This window comes from Pleurodeles waltl, chromosome 2_2 (assembly GCF_031143425.1).
Source record: "Pleurodeles waltl isolate 20211129_DDA chromosome 2_2, aPleWal1.hap1.20221129, whole genome shotgun sequence".
In the NCBI taxonomy this organism is placed as follows: domain Eukaryota; kingdom Metazoa; phylum Chordata; class Amphibia; order Caudata; family Salamandridae; genus Pleurodeles; species Pleurodeles waltl.
This window is the reverse complement of record NC_090439.1, coordinates 946,868,724-946,885,608: the sequence shown is the minus strand read 5'-3', so window position 1 is coordinate 946,885,608 and position 16,885 is coordinate 946,868,724.

Sequence of the window (16,885 nt, the reverse complement as noted above, 5' to 3'; positions counted from 1 at the left end):
TGACATGTTGCAGACCCCCTCATCAAGAACACACATTTGTGGAATCCTAATGGCTCACTATGCCACCTGAACATCATTTGTGTGTAGCCACCATTTACACAATCTGCCAGTCCACAGTTCCCAGTGTGTTACATCCACTTTGATTTTTAATCATGGTCTTTGGCATATGTACCCCTTTCATTGACTTGATTGTGTAAACTTTGCAAGACATGGGCGTTGTTCCAGATTTGTGCTCACTCCACAAGTGGAGATGTTGAGATATACTTGGAATTTGTTCTTGCAGATATTTGAGTTATTAAGTGACTCATCTGCCACCCTATGTGTGTTGTTGGACTGACAGTAGGGAGTGAGCTGCCCACAAGCATTCTCTGAGACACTTTGAGTGATGTGTCCAGCATCCTGCACCACCCATTGTGAGATTCAACCACATAATGTGTATGTGAGCAAACAGGATTTTCTCCCTTCCTGCAAGACAACACCCATCAATGCCTCTCAGGTTACCCTGTTGCAGAGCTGCAAGGATGGCTTCATTGCTGGACTGAGTATTGTTTTGGTGGAAGGTAAACCTTCCTTTTGTACACATAAATACGAGATGGTTCATTGTTATGTTGTGTGGTGCAGGATGTAGAGTATATGACTCTGGGGGCCAGATTTACAAGACCCTATCACCACCGCAGCTTCACTTTTAGCAGTGCTCCAGTGGCACTTTTCAATGCCCTATTTTTACAAGGGGGTGTAAGGCCACTTTTTGTGGCATTTGCGCACCCCTATAAAAATGAGCCTCTCCAATGCAGTTTTCTGCATCGGATGGTTGTGCAATAGGTGTTGCAGTGTTCGTTCCACCACAACATCCATAATTTATCATTCTGCTCCAGATTTACAAGAAATCCCAATTTTTTGGCAGCGGCAATTACTGACGCCAACCCAGGGTTCGCTTTAACATGGCAAAATAAGGAGGTATGCTTTTATTCATCCTTGTTGTTTTCCATTTATCTATGTGTGCAGCATTCTGCAGCACACAGAAGAGAAGCACAATACCATGGATGTTTGTTAATGTACACAGAGGTGCCCCTTCCTGCACATAAGCAATCAGTCTCCTCCAAGCAGACACCCTTGCACTATGGTGCAAAGATGCCTGTGTTGGCGCATGCAGCTTAGTTCACTGCCAGCACAGGGGGAGCTGCAGGAGTGAGCCGTATTCTTGCAAATAAGGGGGATCCATGCATTTCGAAAGTGGCACAGCCCAGCACTGCTATTTTGTGGTGCAGCAGCCTGCTGCCCCACTTTGTCATGAATCTTGGCCTAAGTTGCTTGGAAGATGTACGTAGAAAGCACACTCACTTCCATCAATCTGTGAACTAAAGTGCGGTGGAAGGCTGGCCTTAAACATTTTGAGGCTTGTTGATGTGTAGATGCATTATGTTGGGACACCACATCATGGGTGGCATTGTAGTTGTGGTACTGAGAACAGACTCTGTAGTAATCCTATTGCGGACTACCTTCAATGTGTGTTGCAATTAGTGGCAAAACCTCTAAGTGGCAGACAGCATTTATGTTAGTAGATTTAGCAGGATGTGTTTCTTCCTGCAGATGTGCATTAGGACAGACAAGAGAGTCACCCCTACACCATGCAGGTTGTGTGGCAATGTTGGGAAGGTCCCTCATATGTTTGTGAATTACCAAGGTTAATAAAGGAATGAAATGACCATCTGTGAGATGCACACATCCCTGGACATTTGAATTGATGCTGACAGCGGAGCAAGCAGAGCTGTTGCAGTTAGTGTTTCTTCATCAATGGGTAAATATGTGCCAGTATATTCAGACACAGACATCATAGTGCTGTACCCAAGGATCTAAAATTTCTGACTTGTACGTTGAGTGGTGGATAGTTTTATGTCATACTTAACATGTTAAGGTGAAGCACCTTGCATTCCCTATCCTGCCATATTTTCATGTGCCCCTCTCACACCTGACACTGAATGGAATAGGCATTCTATGGGGGTCATTCTGACCCCGGCGGCCAGGGTCGGCGGGAGCACCGCCAACAGGCTGGCGGTGCCCCGCAGGGCATTCTGACCGCGACGGTTTGGCCGCGGTCAGAAGAGGAAAACCGGCGGTCTCCCGCCGGTTTTCCGCTGCCCACAAGAATCCACAAGGTTTGCCCGCCAGGAACAGGATGGCGGTATGGGGTGTCGTGGGGCCGCTGGGGGCCCCTGCAGTGCCCATGCCAATGGCATGGGCACTGCAGGGGCCCCCGTAAGAGGGCCCCACAAAGAATTTCAGTGTCTGCTTTGCAGACACTGAAATTTGCGACGGGTGCAACTGCACCCGTCGCACCGTCCCACTCCGCCGGCTCCATTCGGAGCCGGCTTCCTCGTGGGAAGGGTGTTTCCCACTGGGCTGGCGGGCGGCCTTTTGGCGGTCGCCCGCCAGCCCAGTGGGAAACCCAGAATAACCGCAGCGGTCTTCTGACCGCGGTGCGGTATTCTGGAGGGGCGAACTCTGGCGGGTGGCCTCCGCCGCCCGCCAGAGTTAGAATGACCCCCTAAGTGTATATACGTGATCCTCCCATGCAACACGTGTGTCCCACCCAGCTTCTGATGCCTTTGAAAAGGTCAGAAATCTGGATTAGGTTTAGTGTAGTCCAAAAACTCAGGGTGGTGTGGGAGTGACAGTTAGGCGTGTGACAAGTTTGTAATTCTACAGGTTGTAGTTGTTTATTATGTGTTGCATTGTGCATTACACATAGGGCAACCTTTCAAAGTATTTGATGCATTGATTCCACAACACCATTTTACTGCAGGCCCCAGCCACTGTCACCATGGAAGGGCGTCAGTTACATTACTGTTCACCATGGTGGACATTTCCACAGTAGTCGAATTAGTTTTGTCACTATTATGGTGCTCTACTTCATTGGCACCATGAATGGTGGCACTAGTGTTGCAAAGCACAGGGAGGTCCATTGCTTACAATACTTGTGTCATGTTGTCCTCTGCCTTTGGCAGGCCTCACACATGAGGTATTTTGATGGCACAGTGCAACATTTATGGATTGTCAGTCCCTCTTGTTCTTCCATCAATGCTTAAGAGATATTTCCTTGCATACAGCATATCTGCCACAGGCATATAGTGGTATAAGGATGTACAAAGTGGATCAATGCATGCATTGTGTGATTTTGTAAATGTGGCACAAGGAAATGGGCAGCTTGGATCCACATTGGCAACAATTTGTATGATACTAATGTTGCATTACAGGCTTGTAACATTGGGCCCCTAGTGCAACATTGATGCCACTTGTGGCTGTTCTACGCATGAAGGTGTCCCTCTGTGCATAACACCAACCATTCCCACAACACAGGCTACCTTGTTACATGGTGAAATGGGAGCTACTTTTACAGCATCACAAGGGATCATTACAGACATGCCCCATATGTTGTATGTGTTCACTTTTGTGTCCATTCCCAAATGGTGCATGGAGGTGTGTGACAGTAGTTCTGCCACCGTGTGCAACTAGAGTAGGACGTTGCACATTCAGTGTTACACAGGGGCAGGTGGATCAGTGGCAACACTGAAGCGATTGCTGGGATGGTAGAGAAATGTATGGTGCATGTAGGGGGAAGGTGTGGGTGCACCTAAAGTGTTGGGCCATTATTGCCCAGGTTTTAGGGGAAATGACGGAGTGCAACATTGCACCACATTTGGCAGTTCCATACTCCGTCATTTTTAATACTCTTGGATTCACCGTGTTAAAGCATATATGGCACAGTCCTGTATTGGCCCCTGCATAAGCGCAATATTTGCTGCCTAGTGCCAACACACTCAACCTTGCGCCATGGAGCAAGGATAGCTGTGCTGTGGGGAAGATTGTTTTTGGGCCAGAAGGGACACCTTCCTGCAGAAAATACAATCATCCCTAGGAATTTGCACTTTCTATGTGTACTGTAGGATGCAGCAGACATAGGAAGAGCAATAATACAAGAAGGAATGAAAGAATTTCTCCTTGTTGTGCCATTCTAACACCACCCCTGGGGTGATATTGGATTTAGTTGCAGCCTCAGGTTTGCATTAAGTCTTAAATCTGGGGCAACAACAATATGCAATGGGTGCTGTTGTCCAGGCAAAGTGCTGCATGTGAAGGGGCCATATTTAGAAAATGTTGTTAAGCTGCAAAAAGAGGCTTAACGCCGTCTTGTGAATATAGCAGAGTGCATAGCGCCACCAGAGTGTCACTAAAAGTGAGGCTTCGGTGGCGATAGGGCCTTTTGATTCTGGCACGTTGTGTCCCAATGCAGCCCTGTTGCATGAATTCATTGTGTCCTATGTGCCTCCTCCTTCTGCCATTTGTAAATTTCCAGATGGTCCCTGTCACGGGCCGACTGAAATGGCGTCGATCCCACAGTACCCCAGGGGCACCCTTGCATCTGGCCTACCTGACCCGGATGCATTCCTGACACCCTCCAATCCGCAACAACATCCGGGTGAATTGGAACTCCATACTCAACATGACCCGGGAGGAGGCGGCAGCACCAGGAGGAACACGGCGAGAGGCGGCAGCACCAGGAGGAACACGGCGAGCGGCAGCAGCACCAGGAGGAACATGGCAAGCGGCAGCAGCACCAGGAGGAACACCATGAGCGACTGCACCAGGAGGAGCACCTCAAGGAACGGCACGAGGAGGAACACCCGGAGAAGTTGGGCGAACCGTCCGAGTTCACCCCTGCACAGCAGACGCAGCACCCAGCAAGCAGTACCCGATGATGGCGGTTTTCTCTCTGCTTCAGAGTCCGGGGGATCAGGGGGCAGCAAAACCAGAGATCCGGTCACGCTCTGGGGAGAGCGTGGCCTTGGCAGGTACAGGACACGGGTCTAATCTATTCTTGCAGTACGAGTGGGAGGTGGGAGGGGGACAGGCCGGTTACATACTTTTTGCCAATATAGAATTAGTGATATTGGGATTTCATTTTGTTGTTTGTTGTTTTTCTTTCTTCCCTTCTTCATTTTATATGGGAAAAGAGGTTTGGTTTGCTACAGAAGCGGCATCACAGAACGTTATCGTAACAAAACGAACAAAAGGAAAAAAAAAAAAGACAGAAAAATGTCCAAGCTTTAGTTTATAACTTTGGTTTTATTTATTTGTTTTTCACTAAGGATAACTGATAAAAAATCCAAAAACAGGCCTAGTTTTTTTTGTTGTTGTTATGAATCCTGCAAACAACAGTGACTAGGAAAGAGAGATACCTCAGAGACAGGGAGAATGCGAGACAAAACAATCTCAGAAGAATAGAATACAGCCAAGATGAAAGTAAGAAAAGACAGACCCAGAGAAGGAGAGCAGAATCCGAAGGAAAGAACAGTAGGCAATAAAAGAGGTCAGAGAAAAGAGAAAAGAGTTTAGAGGAAAAAAAACAGAAAGAAACTTACCAGTCCACTCACAGTTGTCTTTATCTGCTTCTTTTCAACATGCGAGACCCCATCTGGAAGGAAGAAGCAGAAGAAGATGAACACCCTGTGATTCCAGAAGGCAGAACAAACAAACAAACAAAACCATAAACTATGCATTATTAGTACCAATTAATAAAGACAACTTTACAGTAAACCGCTGGCTGCCAGTCGTCCTTACGGTATCCCCTGTCACAGTCCCCCACTGCAACTTACCGTGCATTTGTGGTAGGTCTTTGTAGTCTGCGCTATCCTGTGATTCCGGTGACCAGCTCTTCCAGGATGACTGCTGAAACCATCTCCTCCAGATCATCCAGGTCCTCCTGGAGTGCGGGACTTCCACCTCCAGTCTGCAGAGCTGCCGTTCAGTTCCTTGCCAGCTTGTCTTTAGTTCTGTGCTTGCAATTGTGCCAGTGCTTCTTACCATCAGTGACAGTCCTCTTCACATCTGCCGCACTGTTGACTTTATCTTCTATATCCTTCCATATAGCCTCTCTCCTACCTGTTGGCGATTTGGAAGTGACGAAGAGCTGGTGTTGGTGCTCCGTCGCCTCTCTGACAAAGATGTCATTCTCCTTCTCACTAAAGCAACACTTCCACTTCCTTTTCTCCTTCTCCTGGGACTTTGCTGGTCCAGCCTGGCTCATACTGGACTCATTGGGATCTCTATGGGGTATATTCCAGAACCACAGAGGTACCATAGGTGTGCCAGCAGACGGTGGATTTCATTGAAACTACATGGACTACCCAAGCCTGTTGTTCTCCTCGATGGGGCCCATCTTTTAGTATATGGAGGGTTTCCACTAATTAGTGATCCCCTAATATGGGCCGTACATAACTTTAGGATTAGGTAGGTGTCATGGTCCTGATGAATCGCACTAGATCTATTTTTGACTAACTAGCGAGAAACATGTTGACCGACGTCTAAAAGTAGCACAGGGGATCTTGTGTCTACTCCCACTAGAACTCTAATTTGGGTGCTTTAGTGGTGTGTCTTTATAATAGTTATTGGGGAGTTTAAACATTGCTTTATTTTCTCTCCCCTTTTTTGTTGTTTTTAATCATGACAGAGATGAGGTATTCTAATAAACTGTGTTTCACCTCTAGTCATTTAAAAAAAAAAATTCATACCAATCCTACATTTGCTGTTCACACTGACTGGCTTCTCCTTATAAAAGATCTCCGGCAAAGAACCCCATCATGGGGCACGTCAGGCATTGCAGTGCCGGCCTGACGAGGAACTCAGCCCTATGATGAAGCATGTCACCGTAAGGTGAGTGAGGACTCTTGCTCTAAATATTTCATATTTTTGTTCCCTATTCTACAGAGACATTTTGCATATGGAACTGTGTGTAGTCCTTTTTGATTGAGACTTTGCTGGTCCAGCCTGGCTCATACTGGACTCATTGGGCTCTCTATGGGGTCTCTCCTGGCCTGCATTCTCCATCTTGTCTCCCTCTATCTTTTTTTGCTCACATGATTTTTTAATTCTAATGCTGCTAAGTATACTAACACGATTTGCGACTGTTGGAAAATGGGTTATTGGTAGGGCAGGTAGGTACCTACACCTAACAACAAGCCACTAACCTCCACATAGGTACAGTTAGGTCTCAGTAAATTAATCCCAGCTCAACCCTTGGTAGCTTGGCAACGAGCGTCAAGGCTTAACTTAGGAGACAAAGGCCCTCATTTTGACCCTGGCGGTGTTGCACCGCCAGGGCCAACGGGGGCGGGAGCACCGCCGACAGGCCGGCGGTGCTCCCTTGGGCATTCCGACCGTGGCGGTAACACCGCGGTCGGACCGGGAAAACTGGCGGTCTCCCGCCAGTTTCCCGCTGCCCAAACGAATCCTCCAAGGCGGCGCAGCATGCTGCGCCGCCTTGGGGATTCTGACACCCCCTACCGCCATCCTGTTCCTGGCGGTTCGCCCGCCAGGAACAGGATGGCGGTAGGGGGTGTCGCGGGGCCCCCGTAAGAGGGCCCCAAATAGTATTTCACTGTCTGCTTAGCAGACAGTGAAATACGCGACGGGTGCAACTGCACCCGTCGCACCTTCCCACTCCGCCGGCTCGATTCCGAGCCGGCGTCATTGTGGGAAGGGATTTTTCCCCTGGGCTGGCGGGAGGCCTTTTGGCGGCCGCCCGCCAGCCCAGGGGAAAAGTCAAAATACCCGCCGCGGTCTTGCGACCGCGGTACGGTATTTTGACGGCGGGACTTTAGGGCCAAAGTGTAAAGCATTCAAATATCACAAAACAGTAATTAAATAAAACACAGGAAACAGTTTAAAAATCCAAAACCAATTTATAAAAATAGTTTATATTTTTATCTTTAAAATGACACAAAAACGATTAAAATCGGTTCAGGGGAACCGGAGATATGAATTTTTAAAGAATTATTACTTTTCTAGCGCTTAGAAACAAAAAGCGCCAATCGGGTCATCTGGTTGCACCTCGACCGGGACAAAGTCAAATTTTCAGGCCGACCGCGATGGAGCCCTGCTCGGCTACAGGTCGCGGGAGGCCTCGGTTAAAAAGTTACCTTCTGACTTAGTCTTTATTTTGAAGTTTTTCTTCACCGGGACGAACCTGCCAGTTGAATCCAACCTCCTGGAGCCCTTGTCCGGATACGCGATGTGGGTTTCCTCGGTGGAGACTTTTACCTTCGGACTTAGTCGTTTTTTCGAGATGAAAATCCTTCGACCGGGGTAAACCTGGATCTTGATCCGACGTCCATGGAGCCCTTCTCGGATACGATGGCTGGGAGGTCCCGGTCAACTTTTTACGTTCGGACTTAGTCTCTTTTTTGGATGTTTTTCTTTACCGGGACGAACCACGAAGTCAGGCCGGGTCGCGGTTGAGGCAAGCCGGCTAGAATTTCCGCGGCGGGTCGGTCCCTCTCTGGAGCTTTTTTCCAAAAATTCTCAAATCTTTTCCAAACTTCTGGGGCTTCACCCAGATGTTCTTTTAAGGTTCTTTTGGGGTCCACAGCTCACCCCAAGGGTCCAGAAGTTCTGTGATGGTCCTTGGGGGGTGCGGACTTCAACTCCTAGAATGCACCTGGCGCAAACTCCTTTTTGGCCACTGGACAGTGGTCAGCTGGTCGCTTTCTTCAGGAGTTGGTGCAGGGGACTCTGGTTTAGCAATTTTTCACCTGCAGCAAACAGGGAGTCCCTCCTTGAACCAGTTGAAGCCAGGCAAAGTCCTTCTTGTGGTGAAGCCCAAGTGTGCAGCTGGTGCAGTCCTTCTGAGTGCAGGTTCCAGGTGCAGGCCAGGGGTCCAGCAGGGCAGTCCTTCTTCTCCTTAAGTTCTTTCTTCTTGAAATTTGGTGGGGATCTGAGGTGTGGGTGCAGGTCTGCCAGTTTTATCCTTGCTCCTGGGTGAAAAGCAGGGGGGCCCTGGTTCTCCAATCAGGGACAGGGTCGTCCCCCTGTGATGACCACTTCCTGGGAAGTGTGGCAAAAATCCATCCCAGAAGGCAACAGTCTCTAAAAATCCAACATGGATGAATCTGATTTTTGGAGGTTACATCTGGCTGAGCCCACCCACTGGTGTGGCTAAAAATCATAAACACACCCCTCTCCTGCCCTCTCCTAATCTAATCAAGGGGGCACCTAATTGTCTGGGGTTGCAGGATGTGGGGGTGTTGCTGGGTGCTGCAAAAGTCCTTCTCTGCCTTTGAAGACCAGTTTGGCAGCCCTCCCCCTTCCTGCCTCACCATCTGCTGAGGGGAGATTCTCTCCCCCAAGCACATTCCTTTGTGTGAAGCCTGGCCACTTCACACCTCATCAAGGCAGCCTGGCAGAAGCTGCTGCAGGCTGGCCAATCAGAGCACAGCAGCAAAAACAATGCAGAGCTGAAATTGGCAACTTTTTAGGTAAAGTCTAAACTTTTTACCTGAACAAGTTATATTAAATCCAACAACTGGAAGTTGTGGGATTTATTACAACAATTAATTTGATACCAAATTCTTGGTATGTAACATTTAAGGAGACTTTAAAATTTAAAATAAAGTCTGCCCATTCTAGCCTATGAAGGCCATTTACTTCAATGAGGGAAAAACGAATTTGGCTGTTTTTACCTCACCAGGGCTTATAAATCTATTTTTATAAAGTCCCTGCTTATAGTTACATGGCACCCAGCCCTAGGGGCACATAGGGCACACCTTAGGGGTGACTTATATGTAAAAATAAGGTAGTTTAAGACTTTGGAAGTACCTTTAATTCCAAAGTCGAATTTGCATATAACTTTAATTTAAAAGCAGCCAGCAAGGCAGGCTTGCTTTTAAAATGACACTGGGCACCTCAGCAGTGCACCTAGGTGTGCACCACCTATGCTGTGGTCCCTAAACCTACATGCCCTACCATATACTAGGGACTTATAGGTAGGTTAACTTAGCCAATTATAATTAGCCTAATTTGCATATCCATTTTACACAGAGCACAGGCCCTGGGACTGGTTAGCAGTACCCAGGGCACCATCAAAGTCAGGAAAACACCAGCAAAAAGAGGAAAATGGGGGCAAAAAGTTACGGGGCCTCTGCAATCAGCCCTGTTTTCTCACACAACCCCCCCCAGCCCACACGCCCAGGAGACTCAGCCCAACCCTGGGAGAGTCTTCCTGGCTTGTTAGGCGAGGAAGACAGTGAAGAAAACTGGCTGTCCCTTTGCAGGGCCTACTCTGCCTTATATCCTCCTGTCAGGGTCACTCCCTATGGGTAGTGAAGCCATCCCAACAGTAAAAGGACCCAACTCAAACTGAAACTTTCCTCTAGGGGGGTCTTCCTCCTTTCTCTCTGCCAACTTGGGTAGTGAGGTGCCCACCTCCCCTACTCCAAACTTTGCTAGGGCAACACTTAGCTTACCCAAAGAGGTCACCCAACACTTGAGCAACCCCACCATGACCAATAGGGTCAGGGGGCCTACTTTGCTATTGGCCCTGGGGTCTGCCTCCCAGGCCAAGTACAGTGCTGCCAGGAAGGCTAGCACTCAGCAGAGGCTACTGACAGCTGTCAGTACCCAGAACCACACCCTAAGCTCTCCACTGACAGGTGGCTGAGCTGCTTTAAGGGCAACTTTGGGGTCCTGGCACCCCTCTTGCTGTCTAGAGTGGGGGGCTACCACCTCCTGTGGCAGACACCCTCCTTCCACTCTCCCTTCTGTCAGTGCAGGGGCAACACCTTGCATCTGGACAGCTGCCTGACTACTCAGGACTTCCTTGGGGTCAGGTGAGGCCTCACCAGTGCCAACTCTGGGCTCCCCCCCTACTGGGGCAGAAGGCCTTTGGCTCCCTGGAACTCTCTTTAAGAGTGGCCTACCCTTCCTTTTCTTCTTTCCTTTTCTTGGGGACCCCTGTCTCCTAACTGTAGGGACTGACTCCCCAGGACTTTGGGTTGGGGGGGCGCCTTGGGCGACCACCCCATCTGTGACCAGACTCACCTCTGGGAGGTCATTGCCCAGGATACAATCTAGGGGAAGGTCAGCACTGACTACCACCCTAATCCAGTCAAGGATACCCTCCCTCTCTAGGGGCACTATGGCTATAGGTTTGGAGGTGACCTCCACTGTGGCTATCCTGACTTTCTTTGTCTTTCCTGGGACATACATGTCTGGGGTCCCTAACCGGTCACTCACTATAGTGTGACTGGCACAGGTGTCCCTCAGGCCAGTGGTAGGGATCCCATTCACTTGAATGTGGTGGAAGTGCCTACTCCCACCCTCAGGGATCACCAGCTTACCATCTGGTCCTGTCTCCCAGCACAATGCTAGGAGGACTTCATCATCTGAGGAATCCTCCTCTATGGCTACACTGGACAGCCCAGTGCTAACCACCTTCTTTGGACAGGCTGCATCTCCTCTGAAGTGACCTGTCTGCTGACAGTCAAAGCAAGCCCTACTGTCCAAGAGCTTTTTTAACCCTGGGTCTAACTGTCTCTGCTGGTCAGAGTGGGATTTACTCTCCTCCTTCTTAGGGTTCTGGGGTACAGAGGGAGTCTCTGTGGTGGGCTTACCACCTCCCTCCTTAGGTTTTTGGGGACCTGTCCCCCCCTTCTTGGAGTCTCCCCCCTGGGACTTGACAACCACCCTGGTTCTCAACCACTCATCAGCTGCCTCCCCTAGCTCTCTAGGGTTGGTCTGCTTAGAGTCCACTAGATGCTGGCGTAACCTTTCTTGGATACAATTGGTCAAGATGTGCTCTCTCATGATCAGATTGTATAACCCCTCATAAGTATCTACTTTGTTACCAATAATCCAGCCCTCTAGTGCCTTTAGTGAAATGTCCACAAAGTCAACCCAAGACTGGGTACTGACCTTCTGGGTGTCCCTGAACTTCATTCTATATTGCTCTGGGGTCAGACCAAACTTCTTGGCTAAGCACCTCTTCATACTAGGGTATGAATCTGCCTCCTCCTCCCTTAAGGTCAGAAGCCTATCCCTCCCTGAGTTGGGGACCAACTCCCACAAAAGGGAACCCCAGTATTGAGGCCTAACCCTTCTCATTTGGAGTGCCCTCTCAAAGGCCCCCAGCCACTTATCTATGTCATCCCCCTCTACATAAGCAGTAACCACCCCCTTGGGTAATCTGAGGCAAACTCCCCCACCCATGGACACCTCAGCTTCTTTATCGCTGCTTCCATCTCTTTTCTCTTTGTATGCCCACTTTTTCTTTTCTAGGGCCAGCTTCTCTGCTTCCAAAGCTATGTATGCTAGCTGGGCCTCCAGCTCTCTTTCTCTGATGGATGGGTTCTCTCCTCCTGAAAGGACCCCCTTCCCACCACTAGCTTTGGATCTGCCCCTAGTGACTGTGTTTACTGAGGACCGTTCTTCCTCATCCTCACTTAGGCTCAGATGCCTTCCCTCCCCTGAGTGGTTAGAGCTTGCATCCTCCCTTCTTTCTCCCTCCTCTGGAGCTTCTTCTGACTCTACCTCTTGGGCCTCAGCCCATGCTGTCAGGGATGTGATCAGGATTTGCTTCCTGAGATCAGTGGTTGCAGGCAACCCTCTTTCAATACACAACCCCCTAAGCTGGACTGTCAGTGTGGGTAGGCTAGCCAGATCAAGCTCCATGGTTCCCTAGTTTTGTGTCAACAAAAACTTTTTGCAAAAATTGGAAACAAGAATTTAGAAAAATTACAAAAATTCAAAAATTGAAATTAATCCAAATTAAAAATTAAAAACAATTTTTGCACTAGGACAATTTAAAGGATTTTTAATTTGTTTTACCTAAAACTGTAACGTGATATTGAACACAAGTATAGGATCCCGTCGCTGCTTCCAATTATGTTGGAAAATGGGTTATTGGTAGGGCAGGTAGGTACCTACACCTAACAACAAGCCACTAACCTCCACATAGGTACAGTTAGGTCTCAGTAAATTAATCCCAGCTCAACCCTTGGTAGCTTGGCAACGAGCGGCAAGGCTTAACTTAGGAGACAAAGTGTAAAGCATTCAAATATCACAAAACAGTAATTAAATAAAACACAGGAAACAGTTTAAAAATCCAAAACCAATTTATAAAAATAGTTTATATTTTTATCTTTAAAATGACACAAAAACGATTAAAATCGGTTCAGGGGAACCGGAGATATGAATTTTTAAAGAATTATTACTTTTCTAGTGCTTAGAAACAAAAAGCGCCAATCGGGTCATCTGGTTGCACCTCGACCGGGACAAAGTCAAACTTTCAGGTCGACCGCGATGGAGCCCTGCTCGGCTACAGGTCGCGGGAGGCCTCGGTTAAAAAGTTACCTTCTGACTTAGGGGGTCATTCTGACTCCCGCCGGGCGCGGTCACCGCGCGCCCGTCGGGAGCCGCCAAAATACCGTACCGCGGTCGGAAGACCGCGGCGGGTATTTTGAGTTTTCCCCTGGGCTGGCGGGCGGCCTTCAAAAGGCCGTCCGCCAGCCCAGGGGAAAACGACCTTCCCACCATGAAGCCGGCTCGTAATCGAGCCGGCGGAGTGGGAAGGTGCGACGGGTGCTACTGCACCCGTCGCGTATTTCACTGTCTGCTATGCAGACAGTGAAATACAAGCAGGGCCCTCTTACGGGGGCCCCTGCAGTGCCCATGCCATTGGCATGGCACTGCAGGGGCCCCCAGGAGCCCCGCGACAACCCCTACCGCCATCCTGTTCCTGCCGGGCGAACCGCCAGGAACAGGATGGCGGCCGGGGGTGTCAGAATCCCCAAGGCGGCGCAGCATGCTGCGCCGCCTTGGAGGATTCTGACGGGCAGTGGAAAACCGGCGGGAGACCGCCGGTTTTCCTGCACTGACCGCGGCCAAAGCGCTGCGGTCAGAATGCCCTAAGGGGCACCGCCAGGCTGTTGGCGGTGCTCCCGTGGTCGGTGGCCCTGGCGGCCACCGGCCGCCAGGGTCAGAATGACCACCTTAGTCTTTATTTTGAAGTTTTTCTTCACCGGGACGAACCTGCCAGTTGAATCCGACCTCCTGGAGCCCTTGTCCGGATACGCGATGTGGGTTTCCTCGGTGGAGACTTTTACCTTCGGACTTAGTCGTTTTTTCGAGATGAAAATCCTTCGACCGGGGTAAACCTGGATCTTGATCCGACGTCCATGGAGCCCTTCTCGGATACGATGGCTGGGAGGTCCCGGTCAACTTTTTACGTTCGGACTTAGTCTCTTTTTTGGATGTTTTTCTTTACCGGGACGAACCACGAAGTCAGGCCGGGTCGCGGTTGAGGCAAGCCGGCTAGAATTTCCACGGCGGGTCGGTCCCTCTCTGGAGCTTTTTTCCAAAAATTCTCAAATCTTTTCCAAACTTCTGGTGCTTCACCCAGATGTTCTTTTAAGGTTCTTTTGGGGTCCACAGCTCACCCCAAGGGTCCAGAACTTCTGTGATGGTCCTTGGGGGGTGTGGACTTCAACTCCCAGAATGCACCTGGCGCAAACTCCTTTTTGGCCACTGGACAGTGGTCAGCTGGTCGCTTTCTTCAGGAGTTGGTGCAGGGGACTCTGGTTTAGCAATTTTTCACCTGCAGCAAACAGGGAGTCCCTCCTTGAACCAGTTGAAGCCAGGCAAAGTCCTTCTTGTGGTGAAGCCCAAGTGTGCAGCTGGTGCAGTCCTTCTGAGTGCAGGTTCCAGGTGCAGGCCAGGGGTCCAGCAGGGCAGTCCTTCTTCTCCTTAAGTTCTTTCTTCTTGAAATTTGGTGGGGATCTGAGGTGTGGGTGCAGGTCTGCCAGTTTTATCCTTGCTCCTGGGTGAAAAGCAGGGGGGCACTGGTTCTCCAATCAGGGACAGGGTCGTCCCCCTGTGATGACCACTTCCTGGGAAGTGTGGCAAAAATCCATCCCAGAAGGCAACAGTCTCTAAAAATCCAACATGGATGAATCTGATTTTTGGAGGTTACATCTGGCTGAGCCCACCCACTGGTGTGGCTAAAAATCATAAACACACCCCTCTCCTGCCCTCTCCTAATCTAATCAAGGGGGCACCTAATTGTCTGGGATTGCAGGATGTGGGGGTGTTGCTGGGTGCTGCAAATGTCCTTCTCTGCATTTGAAGACCAGTTTGGCAGCCCTCCCCCTTCCTGCCTCACCATCTGCTGAGGGGAGATTCTCTCCCCCAAGCACATTCCTTTGTGTGAAGCCTGGCCACTTCACACCTCATCAAGGCAGCCTGGCAGAAGCTGCTGCAGGCTGGCCAATCAGAGCACAGCAGCAAAAACAATGCAGAGCTGAAATTGGCAACTTTTTAGGTAAAGTCTAAACTTTTTACCTGAACAAGTTATATTAAATCCAACAACTGGAAGTTGTGGGATTTATTACAACAATTAATTTGATACCAAATTCTTGGTATGTAACATTTAAGGAGACTTTAAAATTTAAAATAAAGTCTGCCCATTCTAGCCTATGAAGGCCATTTACTTCAATGAGGGAAAAACGAATTTGGCTGTTTTTACCTCACCAGGGCTTATAAATCTATTTTTATAAAGTCCCTGCTTATAGGTACATGGCACCCAGCCCTAGGGGCACATAGGGCACACCTTAGGTGTGACTTATATGTAAAAATAAGGTAGTTTAAGACTTTGGAAGTACCTTTAATTCCAAAGTCGAATTTGCATATAACTTTAATTTAAAAGCAGCCAGCAAGGCAGGCTTGCTTTTAAAATGACACTGGGCACCTCAGCAGTGCACCTAGGTGTGCACCACCTATGCTGTGGTCCCTAAACCTACATGCCCTACCATATACTAGGGACTTATAGGTAGGTTAACTTAGCCAATTATAATTAGCCTAATTTGCATATCCATTTTACACAGAGCACAGGCCCTAGGACTGGTTAGCAGTACCCAGGGCACCATCAAAGTCAGGAAAACACCAGCAAAAACAGGAAAAAGGGGGCAAAAAGTTATGGGGCCTCTGCAATCAGCCCTGTTTTCTCACAGCGACAAAAAACGTGCTGCAAAACCTTCAAATGTCACTTTTGCACCATTAGCGTAATGTTCCCCTCCGGCATGTTGCAATGGTTAAAGTCATTTTTTTTTTTTCATGATAACCTTTCCTTAGTGCCATGGTGCATCATTTTTTTTAAACATGGCGCATGGATGATGCTAAGGAATGGTGTTGGTCGGCGGTAGACACACAACTACACTAGTTATTTATTTCATAAATATGGGCCAAGTATTTAAAAATTAAGATGAGGAGGATGGTGCTAAAACCACAGCGCAATGTAGATCAGGCAAATATGAACATTTGAGTCGCAGTGGTGATGGATGTCATGGCTGCACTGAAGGTGGTGGTGGCAGTGGTGATCAACAAGAAGTGTTCCTGCCACTGCACTTTTTTCCACTGGCAGTGGAGGCTCTATTTCACTCTGTTACATGTCAATTTCTGATGTCTTCCAAATATAAAAAAATAAATGCAATTTAATGGTAAGAAACAAAACAAACTCAAAGATAAGCTAGTGTTGACTCAAGAGGCAAACATTCACGTGAGAAAGTTGCTACAAAAGGGCTACTTGCAAAACAGAAGTGTGGGAAACAAATGTGGAAGAAAATCCTATGTAAGGGCAAAGAAATTAGAAGATGGGGAGAAAAGAGATGAAAGACGGTAGGAACAAGTACCACTGGAGGAACGTGTGACAGAAAATAGTGTGAGATTTGTGACTGGGAATCTGATGAGGAAGAGTTACAAAATGGACAACAATAGTGCTGTTGTTCTTCTGAAAATGCCTGTTATTACATTGACCTGCTTCTTCTCTCTGTTGATGATGCTGACTCTTGCTTCCCTTTCACCTAATGTCAATTTGCAAGAGAAAGTGGAAGAACAATTATGGCATTCTGAAGTAAAGAAGATAGTTGCTGCTTACTTCTTTTTAGTGATTGGGCTGAAACATTCCAGCACGGACAAATTCATAATGCCAGTCAAAGTTCCTAAACCACATGTTCATCAGTGGAACATTGGAATTGATAGCATTTCTATGTAGTCTCATCTC